General features: G+C 44.6%; 1 protein-coding gene across 1 annotated transcript in view; it reads right to left on the reverse strand.

The window, feature by feature from the left end:
- PBLD (phenazine biosynthesis like protein domain containing) overlaps window positions 1-6,711 on the reverse strand; it is a gene marked incomplete at its 3' end in the record, with an annotated part of 42,961 nt that extends 36,250 nt beyond the window's left edge. Inside the window, exon 1 of the mRNA XM_079705105.1 lies at window positions 6,689-6,711. The remainder of the gene's footprint in view (window positions 1-6,688) is intronic.
- Window positions 6,712-7,585: the final 874 nt, after the last annotated feature.

The following is a 7,585-nucleotide window of genomic DNA, read 5'->3' on the forward strand; positions in this document are numbered from 1 at the left end:
CTCCCTGGAGAAATGGCCCATTCTAGGGCCAGGGTAAAGAAAATACCAGATGAGCCTGCAGCACCTTCTAGTACCAGAAAGTAAGGCAGTCTCAAAAAATAAAAAGGATAGGGGCATGACAAAGGGATATAGAAGCCAACCTCAAAGTGCTCCCAGTGGCCTAAGCAAGAACAATTTGAGCAACAAAGTTAGTAATGTAGTAGTAGATTATAACCCAAAATACAAAATGAATATCATGAGTCTGTACTGACATATATAAAAGATGAAAGAATGAAAGAAAGAAAAACCTTACAGAATAATATCAAATAATTTATCTAGCTACTCTCTCTTCCAGGAGATGGAGTTTATTTATTTATATAAATTTATTTATTTTTATTTTTGGCTGCATTGGGTCTTCGCTGCTGCGCGTGGGCTTTCTCTAGTTGCAGAGAGTGGGGGCTACTCTTTGTCGATGTGCGCGGACTTCTCTTTGCGGTGGCTTCCAGGAGATGGAGTTTAAATACCCCTTGAGTGTGGGTGCACTCAGTGACTTGTTTCCAAAAGAGTAGACCATAGGAAGAGGATGAAAAGCAACTTCACAGTGGAGAAATCTGGCAAACACTACCTCACCCAGGTGATTAAAGGTTAACACCATCAGTGATAAGTCATGTTGACAGCATATACTTTTGATATGGTGTGATGGGCATGGCACTTTACTTCTGTAGTCTTCTTCCCAAGAACACATTACTCTTGTCTCATCATGGCAAAGACATCAGAGGAATTCCAACTGAAGGATATTCTACAAAATACTTGACTAGAGGATGCTAAGGAGAATGTTGACTAATGTAATTTAGCATCCCAGATCAGATACTGGAACACAAAAAGGATGTTACAGAAAAACAAGTGAGCCCAAATAAAGTGCAGAGTTTAGTTAATAGCAATGGACCAGTGCTGGTTCATTACTTGTGACAAACACACCGTAGAATGTAAGATGTTAACAACAAAGGAAACTGAGTGAGAGGTATTCAGGAACTCTTCGTACTATCTTTGCAACTTTTTTGTAAACCTACAACTATTCTAAAATGTTTAAATCATTAAAAACAAAAAACAAAAAACGGAGGCCTGCCAATAACCATGTAAGGGTGCTTGGAAGCAGATCTTCCATCAGTTGAGCCTTGAGTAACTGCAGGCCCAGCTGACACTTTTTTTGTTTAATTAATTAATTAATTAATTTATTATCTTTGGCCACGTTCGGTCTTCGGTGCTGCACATGGGCTTTCTCTAGTTGCGGCGAGCGGGGGCTACTCTTCGTTGCAGTGCGTGGGCTTCTCATTGCGGTGGCTTCTCTTGTTGCAGAGCATGGGCTCTAGGCGCACAGGCTTCAGTAGTTGTGGCACACCAGCTCAGTAGTTGTGGCTCACGGGCTCTAGAGCACAGGCTCAGTAGTTGTGGCTTATGGGCTTTGTTGCTCCGCGGCATGTAGGATCTTCCCGTACCAGGGCTCAAACCCGTGTCCCCTGCATTGGCAGGTGGATTCTTAACCACTGCGCCACCAGGGAAGCCCCCAGTTGACACTTCTGATTGCAGCTTTATATGAGACCCTGAGCCAGAGGCACCCATCTAAGCTGTCCTCAGGTTTCAGACCCACAGAAACAATGAAATAATAAAAGTCTGTTGTTTTAAGCTGCTAAGTTTTAGGGTAATTTGTTAACAGCAATACTAAGTAATGCAGTATGATATCTTTTTCCCCCCAGTTTTACTGAGATATAATTGGCATACATTACTGTGTAAGTTTAAGGTATATAGCATAATAGTTTGACTTACATATATTCTGAGATGATTACTGCAGTAAGTTTAGTTAGCATCCATCACCTCTTATAAATACATTAAAAGAGAAAGCAAAAAAAGAAATGTTTCCTTGTAATGAGAACTTTTAGGATTTACTCTCTTAACAACTTTCATACATCATATAGTAGTGTTAATTATAGTCATCATGCTGTATATTATAGTCATCATGCTGTATATTACAACCCCAGTACTTAGCTTGTAAAGTATAATTTTTTTATATATAATATTCAGAAGCAGCCACTGCAAAACATAGGGACAAGATGCAGTCAATCTGTTTGACTTATATTTCTCATTATTCCTCATTGTAAGTTAATAAGTTCTCATTCCAGTTTTTACAAGAGATTCTAGACCAAATTTACCTAGCCTGAGCCTACCTCCCTAAACTATCAGAATGTAAAAGCAAAATATACGTTGGTGAATGCCAGCTATATATCCTAGCACATATTAATTTCCTACGAGACACATCCACTTGGATTGTATATGGCACCTCAAAATCAGTATACTCAAGTCCTATATTCCCTATGTCAGTTACTATCCCCACCATCAAACCCTAAACCAAAAATAACTCATCCTTGACTTTTTACTCATCCATCCACAGCTTCTCTAATAAATCACTAAATCCTGCTGATAATGGCTCCTAAATATCTCAAAGACATCCTCTTATATCTATCCCAGTACCATTGTTCTAGTTTAAGAGCTCATCATCTCTGCTGGGCCTTCTTTGCTAGACTGTGGTGAAAATTAGTTACTTAAAGTGCCTCCACCCCAATATAACCATAGTTATTTGTACACTAAGAGGCATAGGTACATATATGAAGAAACATATTTTTATCTACCACTCAGAAGCTTAAAATCATGTGTGGGGGGAGAGGGGAATGGTCTGTTACTCTTAACGGTATAGTGTTTTCTAAGTTATCAATGTGCTTATAAAATATGAAAAGCAGTACAATAGTTTGATTTAAATTCTTTAAGTAGCTATCTTTTGTAGCTGCTTTCCCTGTTCTTCACAGCAATCCACTGGGACAGAAATAATGTTCAACACTTTTAATTTTCAAAAATTAGAGAAGGGCTTCCCTGGTGGCGCAGTGGTTGAGAGTCCGCCTGCCGATGCAGGGGACACGGCTTCGTGCCCCAGTCCGGGAAGATCCCACATGCCGCGGAGCGGCTAGGCCCGCGTGCCATGACCGCTGAGCCTGCGCGTCCGGAGCCTGTGCTCCACAACGGGAGAAGCCACAACAGTGAGAGGCCCGCATACCGCAAAAAAAAAAAAAAAAAAAAAAAAAAAAAAAAAAATTAGAGAAAGTGTGCTAGGTGCTTTTTTCCTTTTAAGTTGCAATTAGTTTACTTAGTATATAATTATTCCAATTGGATGACACCTTTTGGCTTCCCTAATCCCAGAATGAACACTAGGGTGACTTGAAGATACAAAAAAATGTATCAAGAATGTAAACTGTGGGCTTCCCTGGTGGCGCAGTGGTTGAGAGTCCGCCTGCCAATGCAGGGGACGCGGGTTCGTGCCCCGGTCCGGGAAGATCCCACATGCCGTGGAGCGGCTGGGTCCGTGAGCCATGGCCGCTGAGCCTGCGCGTCCGGAGCCTGTGCTCCGCAACGGGAGAGACCACAACAGTGAGAGGCCCGCGTACCGCAAAAAAGAAAAAAAAAAAAAAATGTAAACTGTAATTAAGTCTTGTCTTGAGAAATAATTTTGAATTATGATGGAGAAGACTACTGCTTTCTAAAGAGAGTAGATATATATGATATAAATCAAAGAACAAGCATTTCACAAAACCTTAGTAAGACATTTAGTGTTCAAAAGGCATTAACTACCTTAATTAGACACACTCCTAGAAACTTATTTGTGGGTTTGTTACGTTTTTAGCTTATTTTATTTTCCTGTAGACAAAAATATTGTAATCCAGTTTTTACGTTATTTCAGAATGCCAGTGGGGGGTATGTGAACAACTATCTTAGCCAATTTTTAGTTAATATGCCTTCCCTCCCCCAAAAGAGTACAGTTTCTTTCAATTTCTCTTTCTTTCTTTTTCAGGCTCTGCATGGAATTTTCCTGTTCCCTTCATCCTGGTGGTATAATCAGGATCACGTGTTAGCTGTCTTGTTTTCCTCTGGGCCGTGTGGGTACTTCTATTTCCTTCTCCTTTTTCATCTCTTCTCTCATTTTGGCCTCTAACAAGACCCTCTCTGCAGGGTCCCTCTGATCTCTGTACTAATAGGAAAGCACTGAAATGACGAAATGGAAGACAAAGAGAAAAAAAAAAAAAGCAACTGGGAGTCCTTAGTTCTAACCATCTCTATGGAAACAATTCCACAGAGACCAATCTGGAAACAATTCAGTACGGACCACTGGAGCAATGGTGAGCCAATCTCACCAAGCCTTACAGGATTCAACTTGCAAATCAGAATAGTTGATAGACATTTTTTTTTTGAGAAAAGCAATAAAATAGGAAGCCAAATAAAAATTAAGTTTACCCCTATATAACGTACTTTGTTTTAAACTCAAAACTTCCTACTTGCTGTAATAATAAAAAAGCCAAAGGCATGCACGTGCTAATTTCAAGTCCTTCCCAAGCATTCACACTGGCAAACAGCAGAATGCCCAATACAACGAAATGTGGCCAAAAAAACAAAGAAAGCATTGCAGTTTGGTGGTGAAAAGTCTTAAGAATGATTTTAGGATTATGGCCCGTAACAATAAAAGTATGTGGAGAGAATGCCAAACTCATTCAGGCAGTAAACAGATTGTTTGAATTCACACAAGGGCTAAAAGGGATTACAGAATTCCATCTACCAAATCAGGTTGAAAGACAGAAAGGATAAAGTAGTGATGTAATTTGAATCCAGGGAAGAACACCATCTGAAGCGGGAGCTTGGAGTCTTATTAATACAGCAATTATTAGAGGAAAAAAAAAAAAAGAAAGAATGCTCCCCCGACCGCCTCACAGTGTCAGACACCAAGATATCAAGTTTCAGTCCTGTTCAAAAGTCTCCAGCCAATAGTAACTGCAGGTCTCCAGAGATGCTAACTGCAGTGTTAGTTAGAAATAACTTCAGTTTGGGGACTTCCCTGGCAGTCCAGTGGTTAAGACTTCGCCTTCCAATACAGGGGGTGCGGGTTCGATGCCTGATCAGGGAGCTGAGATCCCACATGAGTTGGGGCCAAAAAACCAAAACATAAAACAGAAGCAATATTGTAACAAATTCAATACTTTAAAAACGGCCCCCATCAAAAAAAAAAAATCTTAAAAAAAAGAAGTAACTTCAATTTGCCTAAAATGATGTTTGTTCCCTTAAAGGTTATTTACATCTCCAGGTAGGTACATAGTGCTTTAAGGCCCTAAGCCCCTGGAGTAAAAACCACTTGGGTTTAAATCCTAGCTTCTGCCACTAGGTGTGTGACCTTGGGCAACTTTTTACATTTCTCTAGAACTCAGGCATACCATCTGTAAAATGGGGATAATAATTATTATTTTTCAGGTTATAAAGAGTCAGTGAATTGAGCACAGCACCTAGCTCAAGCAAGCTCTCAATAATTGTGAGCTATCGTTATTACATTATCTAGTTTCGTTTTTTTATCTCTTGTAAATGATGACATTGTCCCTTCCCCCTTTCTCTAAGGGTTATTTTGAGGGAGTGGTCTCAAGAAGACAGTAGGGCATTATGACCCAGACAATTCTTACTGTCGCACACTTGTCTTACGCAGGTTTGAGGATGAATTAAAGCCACGAAATGGAAGTTTCCATTATATGACGGTAACTGGCCTCCTGTCTCCACCCTACACACTGCAAACCTCATGAAGGAAAAATTATTCAAGCTTCTCCACTGCTAATACTCCTTGCGCCCCCTCATCCCACTCTCGACGGGCTTCCTAGTGCCTGTAGTACAAAGTAAAAAGTCTTTGGATACTGAAGGTGTACAACTTAGGTTCGTCCACATTTGCAACCTTCGGGAACATCCGTGTACTCGAACTCATTTCCTTCTCTCCCTCGCATTTGACATACGTTCCTTCGTTTGCACTTTAACTTGCATTGATCTCGGTACCAGGACTGCCCTCCACTCTTTTTACAAAAATTAGCCTTGCTTGTTTTTTGGGGTTTGTTTTCGTTTTTCCCTAAAAGCTGTCACTAGGAACCTCGGTGGTATGCGAGCCAGCACAACCAAAAATTATTTATTAGGCGTCACTTGTTCGCGCAGTTTTCAAGAATGCAAACCACTATTCAGAAAACAACCCGAAATCGGGTGCCGCAAGCGGCTGATGGGTCACTGAGATTACAAAATGGGAGACATTAAAAGAGAGAGAATGCGAAAGCGAGAAGAGGAAACGAGGAGTGATCTGCAGGGAAACTTCAATCATGAACATCCTCCTCCTCGCCCCCAACGAGGCCCACGTTGGGGCGGCTGGGCCAGCAGTGCCAAAGCCGGGGGAAGGAGCCCCAGCCCGAGAACCCAAATCAGGGTCTGGTGGACACTTGTATCTTCCCGGCTGAGAAGCCCTATTTTTACCGCATAATACAAACATGGTGGACAAGAAAAGCCCTCCCCGCGCTTGGCGGCCGAACCACGTGGCTCCCTTTCCACGCAGGTGACGCTGAGGTAAGGGCGGGGCCTTTACCGAACTTGTTCTTGGTGCGGCAGAGCAGCAGAGAACTTTTCCACACCCCGACGTCACGGTTCCTGCAACATAGGACCACTATTGCCTCTTCACATCCTCCCCGAGAGAGCAGAAAGGAGATCTCTGAGGATCTGACAGTTTTATGGGAAGCAAAAAAGTGGAGTTCGCAACCTCTTTAACTGGACTAGCTCCGGGCTCTTCTCCACCTCTCCCCCCAACAACCGGGCTTCTCACCAACGCGCAAGCGCACTTCCTGCCGTCCGCGCCAAGGCTGGGCCGACTCTCTTGTCTCGCGTGAGTGGGGCCGGCCGGTCTTCCTTGCTCTCGCTCCACCCCCTCCTCCTCGCTCGCTCTCTCCCATCCCCCCAAGCCAGTCGCTCTGCTGCGCAGCTCCCTTAGCGGTTGCCGCCGCCGGAGACGGTTGGAAGAACCGTGTGGGAGCGCTGCACTAGGCGGGCGACTTCTCCCTGCTCACAACCGGACCCCCCGAGCACCGGAGTCGGCGCTACTGTCGCCCGACAGGGTATCTGAAGTAAAAGGGGGTAGGTTGGGCTGGTGGTTTCGAGAGCGGAGTCGGGAGAAGGACGAAAGAGCGACTGGGAGGGGGTGGGGCTGCGGGGGGGGGGAAGTGTGGAGGTCGCCGCTCGGAGGCGGCCAGGCTGCGCCTCCCAGGCGATCTCCCACTTCAAGGAGGGCGGCCTGCCGGGGGGAGGATTTACTCAGGTGGAATTCAGTGAACGAAACCGAGCCCCGAAGTGGGGGTCATCCAGCACTTCCCCTCCTTTCCCTGCTGGTTTGGCCTCCGCCATTTTGGGTACGGCGGCGCGGCCACCTCAGCTTCCCGCCCTTCTCCTCTCTTTCTGTTTTTTGTCCCTTAGCTTCCGAAAACTGATTTAGAAGTCCGGGGGGTGGTTAAAGGTCCGTGGAAGGGATGAGGGTGGGGAAGGAAGCGAGCACGGAAAGGCTGGGCACTTGGGTGGCGGGAGGATCTGGGCCGTCGGGCGCGCTCCCGATGGAAATGGCGCCAGATGGGCCTGGTCTCCCACCGCGGCCTCCCTTCCTCCGCAGTCTCGGCTGGGCTACCTGGGCCGGCGGGACTGCGAGTGACTTCTGACGCAGATTCCCAAGATG

Source organism: Hyperoodon ampullatus (assembly GCF_949752795.1).
Source record: "Hyperoodon ampullatus genome assembly, chromosome: 1".
Classification (NCBI taxonomy): domain Eukaryota; kingdom Metazoa; phylum Chordata; class Mammalia; order Artiodactyla; family Ziphiidae; genus Hyperoodon; species Hyperoodon ampullatus.